Raw genomic sequence first — 11,832 nt, 5'->3', positions numbered from 1 at the left:
CCCACAGAAGACCATTTCACTCTAACAGAACATTTGTAGCCCTCACAGCTGCCCTCAAATTCTCTTTGTGCCACTCAAGTATGAGTAAATGTTGTAATTCAGCATCTGGCTTTTAGTACTGTCATGGTCAAACCTATCAAGGTCAACAGTATAGTAACTCTGGATGTTCTATAAATATGTCAGCCAGAGCTGGGGGACTGGAAAGTCTCACATATCTCCACAATACATCCAAACACTTTTAAATTATGCAACCCTCATCATCAGATCTACTTGTGTGTTCATGGTGTTAAATAAAAATTATGTTTCTCATAGGCTTCCGGGGATGATGCAATATTGAGAGGGGCGGATATTCATCCTTAAATGAATATTCTAACTACAGCTATTACTACGACATACTTCCTAAGCTCCTAAACATGGAAACCAAAAAAGGCAGAATCAGGTTGGATGGCTGCCATGGAAGTATCGGTCAGCCAAGAGACGTGTGCCCAGGACTGTTATTATGAAGCACTGTGCTGGCACACAGCAGGCATCAGGAGTTAACATGCGAAAGATCAACAAAATGTTTTGCAGCAGCGAAGGAAGTTTAATCCTGTGTTCCAGACAGTGATTGCCAAAAGTATGCGATTTAGGACGCAGTATCCAGCGACCCTCCGCTCCTCCTTTAAAAACAGAGACTTTTGCTTCGATGCAGTGGATGAAGCAGCAAGCATAGTTGATGATCTGTTTGCACGGTATCACAATCCTAAGATGTTTTGGTTATTAGTTTTTAGGTTCCTTGGATTGTGTATCTTTTAGTTAGTGTTTGTTTTGTGTATAGTTTACCTGTGTTTCATGCCCTTCTAGCCTCCCACCCTAGTTGCATATATTTCTGTTGATTATCTCGTACCTGTTTGTTATCCAGATGATTGTTGCCCAGCAAGTTCCTGGTTTCTGTTCAGCCTTCGCTGGATCCATAGTTAACTATAGTTGATCTGTTGGTTTATCTGGTCTGTAACCTTACCTCATTAACGTCACTTACCTTTATGATGGCTCGGCGTCGCCTTCGCTGCATTTGTGGTCCTTCACAACCGCAAATCATGACAAACGGTGTGAGTAAAATTAAATAAACGAAAAAGGGTATCTTGTCCTGACGAAAGCAGGCCTTAAATGGATGTACATTTATATCGTCTGTCCGTCCGTCTTCTTCCTCTTATCCGGGGTCGGGTCGCGGGGGCAGCAGCTTCAGTAGGGAGGCCCAGACGTCCCTCTCCCCGGCCACTTGGGCCAGCTCCTCAGGAGGAATCCCAAGGCGTTCCCAGCAGAGAGACATAGTCCCTCCAGCGTGTCCTGGGTCTTCCCCTGGGCCTCCTCCCGGTGGGACGTGCCTGGAACACCTCACCAGGGAGGCGTCCAGGAGGCATCCTGACCAGATGCCCGAGCCACCTCAACTGGCTCCTCTGGACGTGGAGGAGCAGCGGCTCTACTCTGAGTCCTCCCCGGATGACTGAGCTCCTCACCCTATCTCTAAGGGAGAGCCCAGACACACTACGGAGAAAACTCATTTCAGCCGCTTGTATCCGGGATCTCGTTCTTTCGGTCACGACCCAAAGCTCGTGACCATAGATGAGGGTAGGAACGTAGATCGACCGGTAAATCGAGAGCTTGGCCTTTTGGCTCAGCTCTCTCTTCACCACAACGGATCGGTACAGCGCCCGCTTCACAGCAGACGCTGCACCAATCCGCCTGTCGATCTCCCACTCCATCTTCCCCTCATTCGTGAACAAAACCCCAAGATACTTGAACTCCTCCACTAGGGGCAGCACATCCTCCCCAACCCGGAGAAGGCACTCTACGCTTTTCCGGTTCAAGACCATGGTCTCGGATTTGGAGGCACTGATTTTCATCCCGGCCGCTTCGCACTCGGCTGTGAACCGCTCCAGTGAGAGCTGTAGATCACGCCCTGATGAAGCCAATAGGACCACGTCATCCGCGAATAGCAGAGACGCAATCCTAAGGCCACCAAAACGGATCCCCTCAACACTACTCCAACACTACTCCGGTACTCCATACTCCCGGAGTACCCCCCACAGGATCCCTCGGGGGACACGGTCGAATGCCTTCTCCAGATCTACAAAGCACATGTAGACTGGTTGGGCAAACTCCCATGCCCCCTCCAGAATCCTGCTGAGGGTGTAGAGCTGATCCAGTGTTCCACGGCCAGGACGAAAACCACACTGCTCTTCCTGAATCCGAGATTCAACTATCCGACGGACCCTCATTCCCAGAACCCCTGAATAGACCTTACCAGGGAGGCCTAAGAGTGTGATTCCTCTGTAGTTGGAACACACCCTCCAGTCCCCTGTTTTAAATACCCCAGTCTGCCAATCCAGGGGAACTGCCCCCGATGTCCATGCAATGCTGCAGAGCCGCGTTAACCAACACAGCCCCACAACATCCAGAGCCTTAAGGTGCTCAGGGCGAATCTCATCCACCCCCGGGGCCTTGCCACCGAGGAGCTTTTTAACAACCTCGGCAACCTCAGCACCTGAGATGGGAGAACCTGACCAAGAGTCCTCAGGCTCTGCTTCCCCCAATGGAAGACGTGTTGGTGGGATTAAGGAGGTCTTCAAAGTATTCCGCCCACCGATGCACGACGTCCCGAGTCGAGGTCAGCAGCACACCACCCCCACTGTAAACAGTGTTGGTACTGCACTGATCCTGGGTGGACCAGAACCTCTCAGCTAAGAAAAATGTCAATAATAAAAGAGAGGCATTTAAAGAAATGAGACAAAATTTGCAGTTATTTGATGTATGGGGAACCTTGTATCCAAAAGAACAAGGTTACACATTCTATTAAAATCCACATCAAAGTTTCTCACATATTGATTATTTCTTTGCAACAAGTACAGTTTTGAGTTGGGTGCAATCATGAGACATCGGGTCATGGGTACCATCTGACCACACCGATGTCAGCCTGGTTGTTTCTTCTCCTAGCATGCATCCCACTGCTAGGAGCTGGCATCTCCATACATCCATTTTAGGTAACTTATCCTTTCAGGCCTTTATAAAAGATCAGGTTGCACTTTTTATCACAACCAATAATAATGAAGATACAAACTCTTCTGCACTTTAGCATACTCTTAAAGCCTTTCTGAGACGGGCTATAATTTCATATAGTAAAGCCAGAAAGAGGGAGTCCCTTAATCTTGAGAGAGGGTTGGAAGGGTTGGAGAACCAATTAAAAGTCAATTTCACCAAAACTAAACTTAAAAAGGTAGAAGCTATACAACCCGCTCGAAACCTTGACTCAGAGAGCAGAGGCTAGTATTTTTTATTCCAAATTTGAAATGGGGGATAAACCAGGACGGCTTTTGGCAAGGAAGACGTGAAGTTGGAGCTATTTCTCTTAAAGAGCTTTAAGACGCAGGGGATCAAAATTTATATGAGAATAAAGAACTTGTTTCAATAATGGCTAACTTTTATAAAAAATTATATACATCGGAAAGATCGGCCTCACAAGATGATAAACTTAGTTTTGGAGCGATTACATTTACTGTGTTTATCAGATGAGGATTGGGCTGTTCTTGGAGCTCCCACAACCAAAGAAGAGGTTTTAGGTGCAGCCTAAACGCTTCAGAGAGGAAAGGCTGACGGTGGGCCTGGTGGATATGGGCTGGAGTTCTATAAAATGTTTCAAGATCTGTTAGCAGATCCCCTGCTTGAAATGCTTAAATACTCGAAACAGAAAGGGTCTCTCCCATGCTCCTTGTATTCAGCAAACATCTCTTTAACCCTTATGTGGTGTTCGGGTCTGTGGGACCCGTTTTCATTTTTTATTGAACGAAAAATGATACAATCAATTAATTTTTCAAACTCAGATTCACTGGCCTTGGCTCATTTTGTGTGAAGAACATATATCAGAAAACGATTTTAATGACTACACGCCGTACACCCCCCCTACACATTTCTATTACATATAAGATGTCCGGGTCCACTGGACCCGGGGCTAATTGAAGTGTGGAAGCTGATGTTCTGTGTACACAACACTCTTTCCTCCTCCTGTCTGAGCACATTTGACTCTCAGTTTTGTGGTAATCTTTAGTTTATCACACTCTTTCTGCTACAAATGGAGTAGATAGAGTATAAATATAGCTTTGATAGTGTGGTTTCTTATAACAACCGATCAAGGTGACCAAAAGATGCTATGTGCAGAGGGCCCTGGAATTGATTTTGGAAGAGAGAGAAGTTTTTGATGATAATGTAGAGGGATAAGATGCAAAAGAAGAGGTTTCAGAATTTGAGGATCCCATTTCTCAAAATCCAGTCTGACGGTGACTCTGAAGCAGGACGAGATTGATGATCAGCCAGTTCCAAAATGAAGACAAGTCTCCAGACCAGGCCGTCTGCATCTAGCCACAGGGCCACAGAACAAGAAAGAACAAGACAGCATGGAGCAAGTGAGGAAATATGGAAGTCAAAAATGTTGAAATTGAATGGTCACAATTGAAGAAAAGAGTCACCCCACAGATTACCAATGTGATAAGGATGCAACCAGGACCAACGCAAGTGGCAGTTACTCACACACAGGACATGAAGTCTTCTGTTCAGCTTTTTTTGGAGAGAGGTGGAAGGAAATGGGCCAAACCCAATTACATGCCTACTTCAGGGTTCTTATCCTTGCTGGAGTTTTTGGGTCAAAAGTCAAGCCTTCCAAGTTTGCATGCATGGGTGACACAACCCTGGTATCCTCTGTGCCAAATGAGGAGGATTCTGGAGATTTTGGAATTCCGTTAGGATGTGGGGGGAGATGAGTCAATATTTTGGCAAAAATTCCACAATATGACACCAGTCTTAATCATCCCTGGCCTTAAAAGTGGTCAGGGATTTGCTTACTAATGGTATAGTTATGTCATTCTCACAGGTACAAGATAAATACAAGTTTCCACGAAATGATTTTTTGCATACTTGCAAATGAGACATTTCATTCATTTGCATCTCAAAACAACACAAGAGACAGTTCAAGTGGGACCAATGGAAAAGTTTTCATTGGACACCGTTACAATTATATACTTGAATATACATAATGTGAAAAAAGGTCGTCAAGAATTGGGAAAGGGACTTAAACAGAGAATATGATAAACAGTCATGGAAAGAATGTATTCAGTTAACGAACTTGCTGTTTCTAAGTAATATGCATAAAGAAATGCAGTTTCGGATATTTCACAGACAACAGAGAACTTCTTATGTGCTGCATAAAATGGACCCAAACAGATTGTCACTGTGCCTTAAATGTAAACCAACAGCTGGTACCTATATGCACTTGTTTTTGGACTGTCCTAAAGTATAAAAAGTTTGGTGGTGTATAGCAAAGGAAGTGGTACAATCCTGAGATGTAAAATGCGTAAAGATCCAGGGCAGCTTCTACTGAGGTTGTGGCCTGTAAATAAATTTTGGATAAAAACTCCTTCCTGCACGCTAAAGCTTTTGTTTACTTCTGAACTGGATTAATGAAAAGCCCCCTTCCCTAACCCAGTGGTATAAAGACATTTTTTAAGATATTACCAATGGAGAGCTAAGTTGAGGAACAATGATGATGGTTTTGTGAAAATATGGCGGCCCCTAGTGGAACACCTGCCCTGTCTTATTCAAAGGGGAGGTGATGGGTTGGTACGGCGATGATGTGGAGAACTTGCTTAACATTTCTAATAAAATAAAAATTATTTTATATTATGGCATTAGTGTTTGTCCACTTTTTATTTTATTTTTTCAGGTGTAAGCTCTGACTGCTTGACGTTTTGTTTTTGGTATATGGAGCTTGTTTTGTAAAACAAAAATCAATAAAGCGTGGATAATAATATATATACACATAACTCTGTATTATTTTAGCAGCATTCACAGTATTGCTTCCAGCAGATAGATTCAGTCAGGTCTGGGTTTGTGTTTATCAGCTGAAATGTATACAAGCAGTCTACCTCATAGCAACTACAAGAGTTTGCTCCTGGAATAGTTCAGATACAGTTAGGTGCAGTTAGCCTGTCCTATGGAGTCCCTCAGAACTTCATTTTAAGGTCAGTACTTTTCTTGGCCTCAGGAGAACCCAGGTCCACTCCACAAGAGCTATTATTCTGTAACCTTCAAATGCAACCCTTCTTCAAGCCACCTGAACCAATGAATGGCTTGCTGCAGGGCCTCTGCAGACCTGAATGACTGAATGCTGAGGACGGAGTTTGATCCAGATGCATTGTAGCAGAAACGGATCCTAAAGTTGTAGGATAATAGCTCTTATAGACTGGAGTAGGCACCCTCCTATATCCTCCTTACATGTTAATTGTTTTGATAAATACTATGACATCTCACACATGTATGTTACATTTAAGCAAAGGACATCCAACTATCCCCTCATTTAATGAGTTTAAGTATTTGGTCCAATTCACCAAACTGCTCATTAAACGTAAAGAAATTGGCAAAGAAAGACGGGTAAGAAAAGAAGGATGTCTGATTATTACCCAACAATTCAATATCTATTCAACATTCAATGTATTTCCTAATTTTGTAAAATTGGGAAATGTATTGAATATTTAAACACAATATTCAAATCCTAGAAATGAAGGGGATTTTTGACCAATCAGTGTCTTCCTTCAAATACTCCAGTCTGCTGCTTAAGATTCAGGGGTTTACTTCTGGGAGCTGCATGGTGAAACTAGGTTCCTATTTTAACCACAGCACAAATATAAATCAATAGGGAAGGAATGAAGAAGATATTGAAATATTTGTACCAAAATGTAATTGAAAACATTTTCAACATTAATTTACCAATTTGCAAAGTCACTAAGCTCAGTCATGAATTTAGATTAGAAAATGGCCAAGGTGGCGCACAAAAGATAAAAAAAAAACATGCTACAGCTAGCAACCTGACTGATGACCACCACTAAGTGGGAGTAATCATCTGCCGGGTGAAAGAGGACAATGAAGAAGAATTTCTTCCATTAGCCGTGACACTAAGTAAACCTGCACTTGACAAAAAACAACAATATCTGCTGTACATACTGACAGCGCTCATGCGTGTGATGGGAAAAATGCCTTTCTGATACCTCTGTTGTCCAACTGCTTCTCCATGTTTGCCCATTCATTAACTGTGTTGCACAGAAAGTATTAGCTGAGGCAGATTTACACCTGCAGGGTGACACTAAATGACTCGGCCATGTAACTCATTCACTGGCGTCTGGGAGGCTGTTTTGCAGCTGGAAGGGAGTTCCACATGTGCTCATCCAAGCAACCATTTGTTTTTAGGGACTGTTTGTCTAACATTATGGAACATTATGGGGCCTAAAACTCTACATTGTACTGTGTGAGGGGAGGACGTGCATGCAAAGTTGACCGCCATGTGCCAGGAGTTGCTGTCATCAGCTCCACTGGCTCCCGCTTACATTCAGAATAGAATTCAAAACCCTAACCCTAATTCTGTACACAACCTCGCTCCCCCTGCCATGCAGACAGAGGCTCAAGCCAAATACTTTTATAGAGCAAGGACTATTTAGGCAAAGTGCTGTCCGAATAGTGCAGTCGGTAAGGAAGGAGGTAGGAAAAGGAGCCTGTATGTGTTCACAGCTGACATTTTCAGCTGTGTAAAGATGGATCCATCATTCAAGACGCTTCTTCCCACGTTGTCTTGCCAATGAGGATAGGTTGATGAAATTCTTTGGCCAGATCCAGCTGGTAGTACTATATTATTATTTCTTTATTTTCTGGGCCTGAAGTATTGGGACATGTCTTATTGTGACTGTTTATGTTGACTAATTCTGGTTTTATGAAGGGAAATAAATCATATTTTTAATAGTCTGTCGCATTGATCTTGTGTTGTGTTTGGTGAATTTACCATGTTGTATAACTCCACTTACAGTAATCTAATCACTGGGAGATAAAATTGTTAAAAGTGTTTTCAGTTAAACACAGCAGTGTGTAACTGGTTCACACAGCCTTATGAAATGTGCGTTTCATATGGCAACATAATATGTTTTTTTTTTCATAATTGTGTGTATAGTTTTTCATCTTGAACAGGATCTGTGCTGTTGTGTGTGTGGTTGTGCTAATTGTGTTTGTGTTCCAAGCCGTTTTCAAAATTGTGCCTGAGCAATCGTAAAAAGCTGTACCCACCAGCCTGGAAAGCGAGAAGCGCTCTGCGCAGCAATCAAAAGCCAGAGAAAAGACTGCATCACACAAGCAAACTTCTAGATGACCATTTAGGCTGCTGACATCATCACGTACAATACAGAAAATACTTTCTCACCTCTTTAGTCTTGTCTAGAGTGTATTATATATATTTTTTTCTGCACCTCTTTGCAATTCTTCTAAAATGTTTATTATTGAGAGCTTTTCTGTAAACAATATCAAATCCCTCTGTACTTTATTCTTTGTACATTTAGCCATTTTAATTAATGAGCATTCAATATTTATCCTCAATACAATTACATTACTTGAGCCGTGCCTTTAAGCCGTCAGGCCGCTGAAACTAAAGGATTTCCCTCTATGGGGATGATAAAGTTGATCTTATCTACATATGACGTTGATATGTTAACCACGCTCACAAGCACTCCTCCAGTTTCCCTAGCAGCCTGTGTATACCTTGTTCAGCCATTCTTCTCAGTCTGTTGTACAGTCAACTCCACCTTCCCTTCCCTTCCCTTCATCCCATCATCCTCATCCCCCTTTTCCTTCCCTCAAACTCATAACCATGTTTTACTCCTTTTTGCTACAGGTTCTGTCTCAGGGGGTCCTATGTAGGCTCAGGAAAAATAAATTGAACGAATTTCCCCAAAGACCATACCCACACACTGAGTCTCCATCTCCCAAGCCCTCCATCATTTTCCCCAGATGACCAAGCCAAGCTCATTCTTCCCTTCCTGTAATAAATCTTCAAACTTGTGTCTTATATAGCATGGTCCTTGCTAATGAAATTAATAATTGTATGATTGTTAAAGACGTTTCTGTGATCATTTCCTCCACTGTTTAGGTGGTGGATCAGCCAATCAGCTCTCTCTGTTTCCACCATCTTCCTGCTTCAGACCCTTAGGCTCGCTAAAAGTCCGCCTCACCACTCCTAAAAGATTTTTCACTTTAGGAGCTCTATCAAGGCCTAAGATACTTTGTGAATGACTTTTACCTTACCAAGGTATACTTCTAGGAAAATTTCTAGAATTCTGGAAATCCTAAGAACTACTTTTAGGATTCTTTGTGAATATGGGCACAGAAAACTGTTGTGAGATGTTTGTGGAAGGAAACCTTAGATGTTTGACCAAAGCCTAGCAGTCAAAGGCAATTAAGAAAATGTTTCAAACCCTCATTATTCTGGTATTTAGCAACTAGAATTGAATTTCATTTAATTTCAGCAATGCTAGTTAGCCAAAGACAGGAAAGCGTCATTCGGGGTTATTATCAGACAGTAAGAAAAAGGTATGTCAGATCATTTATTTATCTAATAATAAACTTAACTTGACTGCACTGTTTGATAAATAGGACCAGTCTGTATGATTGGGTTTAATAGTCTTTTTTTTTAAAGTGCCTTGAGACATATGTTATGAACTGGCACAAGATTAATTCTGCTCCTGCTTCTGCGTCTAAAGATCACAGATTGCAAACATTTAAATACTAAAATCCAGTCGATGCAAATAGCTGCTATGAGAAAGCTGTCTATTTGAACTCCCCTGAAACAACCTGGAAAAGTTCCCGGCTCAATGTGACAGAGTCGTGTGTGCTGAGTTAAGCTCGACGTCTCCTCACATCTTGCAGATGAACGGAAGGGGACAGGGCTCTACTGACGCCCACCTCAGTCACCTGAAGGACTAAAACCACCAAATGATTTGGTCTTCCATACCATGACCAGGTCAGTAGACACTGGATTTCTAGTAATGACCAAATGGTTATACAGTGACTTGTTTCATGACTTTACCGTTTTCAGATTGTTTTCTGACTGTATATTTGTAATGCAAAATATCTTTTAAATGTGTCACAAACATAAAACTGGCTTTCAGAAAAACCTCCCATTTGTGGTAATAACCAATGTCTACTGTGTTAAGCAGGATGTCAGAGTGAACAGAAGTTCTAAAGAACCTTTATCACCTTCTGGGTCAAACCCTGACTGATGCTGACCGATCTTTCTTGGGGCAGATCAGTGTGAGCGCTCCTGTTTCTCCACCTGCACTTTAACAACTGGCCACAGGTTCTTTGTGCTAAAGTCTCCCTTTGCATAGAGCAGAGGTGTCAAACATGCCGGCCCGGCCCGGTCGCCGGAACCGGCATGTTCCAAAAAATAATATATATATATATTATTTTCCAAAAATAAATATAATATATATATATTTCCAGAAATAAAATAAAACATATATATATTATTTTCCAAAAAATAATATATATATATATATATATATATTTTATTTTATTATTTTTGTTTTCCAGTGTCCTGTCTGGCATTGTGTCAGTAAGAGTTGTTGTCTTAATGCCAAAAAGAGCTCATCAAATTTGACTTTCACAAGTGGAGCAGTACTGCTTTTGCCATAGTGCTCCGCTTGATTTATGAATGTGAATAGTTTTATTATGATTCATGCGGGGAATATCTCAAATGATATGGACACTACAATGGGAAAGTAGGAAAGAAAAGGAAGAACAAGAAGAAAAAAGAAAAGGTGAAAGAAAGAGGAGATAAAAGGAAGAGAATGATAAAACAATTATTGAAAAAACATGTACAGTACTTTGTTTAATTGAAAATCTGCAGTTCCGCTGTGCTTTAATCAGCAGATGGTAGCATTGAACTTTAGATGTTGAAAATTGATTTTAAATCATTTGTTAATTTTTATATGTTTGATGTATTTTGTCATGCAGGACAGTGTTTTTAAGTTCCAAAAAATGTGAATAAATGTTTTTCAACATTGTATAATCACTGTGATCAGTTCTTATGCATAATGCATAAGTACATGTTTAACTGAGTATTGTTGAATTTGCACATATTTTTCTTAAAAACGCTGAGGTTATTCATAATATATTGTGTAAAAGTGAAATTAATTTAATATAAAAATCAACAACAAGTCCACATTTATTAGTTCTATTTAATCTTGCAATGAGTTTATTCGTGTGGCCCTCTTGAGATCAGATTAAGCTGCATGCGGCCCCTAAACCAAAATCAGTTTGACACCCCTGGCATAGAGTCACATTCACAGACCTGCTGCCATCATAGAGCAAGCTCTGTTCTGGTGGAAACAAGATTCTGGAGAGCATTGAGAGACAGCACTAACGCTTCCTGGGAAATCGGCAGCATCCTGACCTTGAAGTTCTTACATAGGTTGAAAGGCTTCATTCAGGTGCAAATGTTGCTTCACTCTACAGAATAACCAAAAACACAGGACCTCCACTACTTCAGAAAATCAGGAAAATAACATCTGATCGGATGAGAACACGTGCTAATGGAGCAAATGTTCAACTGAATTTTTTTTTATAAACAGTGTATTTTGACATTAATCTGATCATCTAAGATGCATTTTATTAGAAAAAAATTATAAAACATTCTATAAAATGATACCTACCCTGAAGATAGAGTAGGCAGTTGGTTTTAGTCATCTTTCACCCTTTCAAGGGATCCTTTCATGAACTCTTGTCTTTTCCAGTTACAGCTGTATATAAAATATATTTCTTCTGTCTCAGGGGCAGCTGGTGGAAATTTGCTCAAAGAGCCTAAGGTGGTCGATCATTTTGACTTTTATTTTTTGCTGTAACCTTCAGACTAAAAATGCTTGTTGTGGTCCCTGTGTAACAAAACCAACCTGATGCCTCAAAGATTGGGCAACACGGTACTATACCTGCATC

Source organism: Fundulus heteroclitus, chromosome 7, assembly GCF_011125445.2.
Source record: "Fundulus heteroclitus isolate FHET01 chromosome 7, MU-UCD_Fhet_4.1, whole genome shotgun sequence".
Taxonomy (NCBI): Eukaryota; Metazoa; Chordata; class Actinopteri; order Cyprinodontiformes; family Fundulidae; genus Fundulus; species Fundulus heteroclitus.
Note: the sequence above shows the minus strand (reverse complement) of the source record.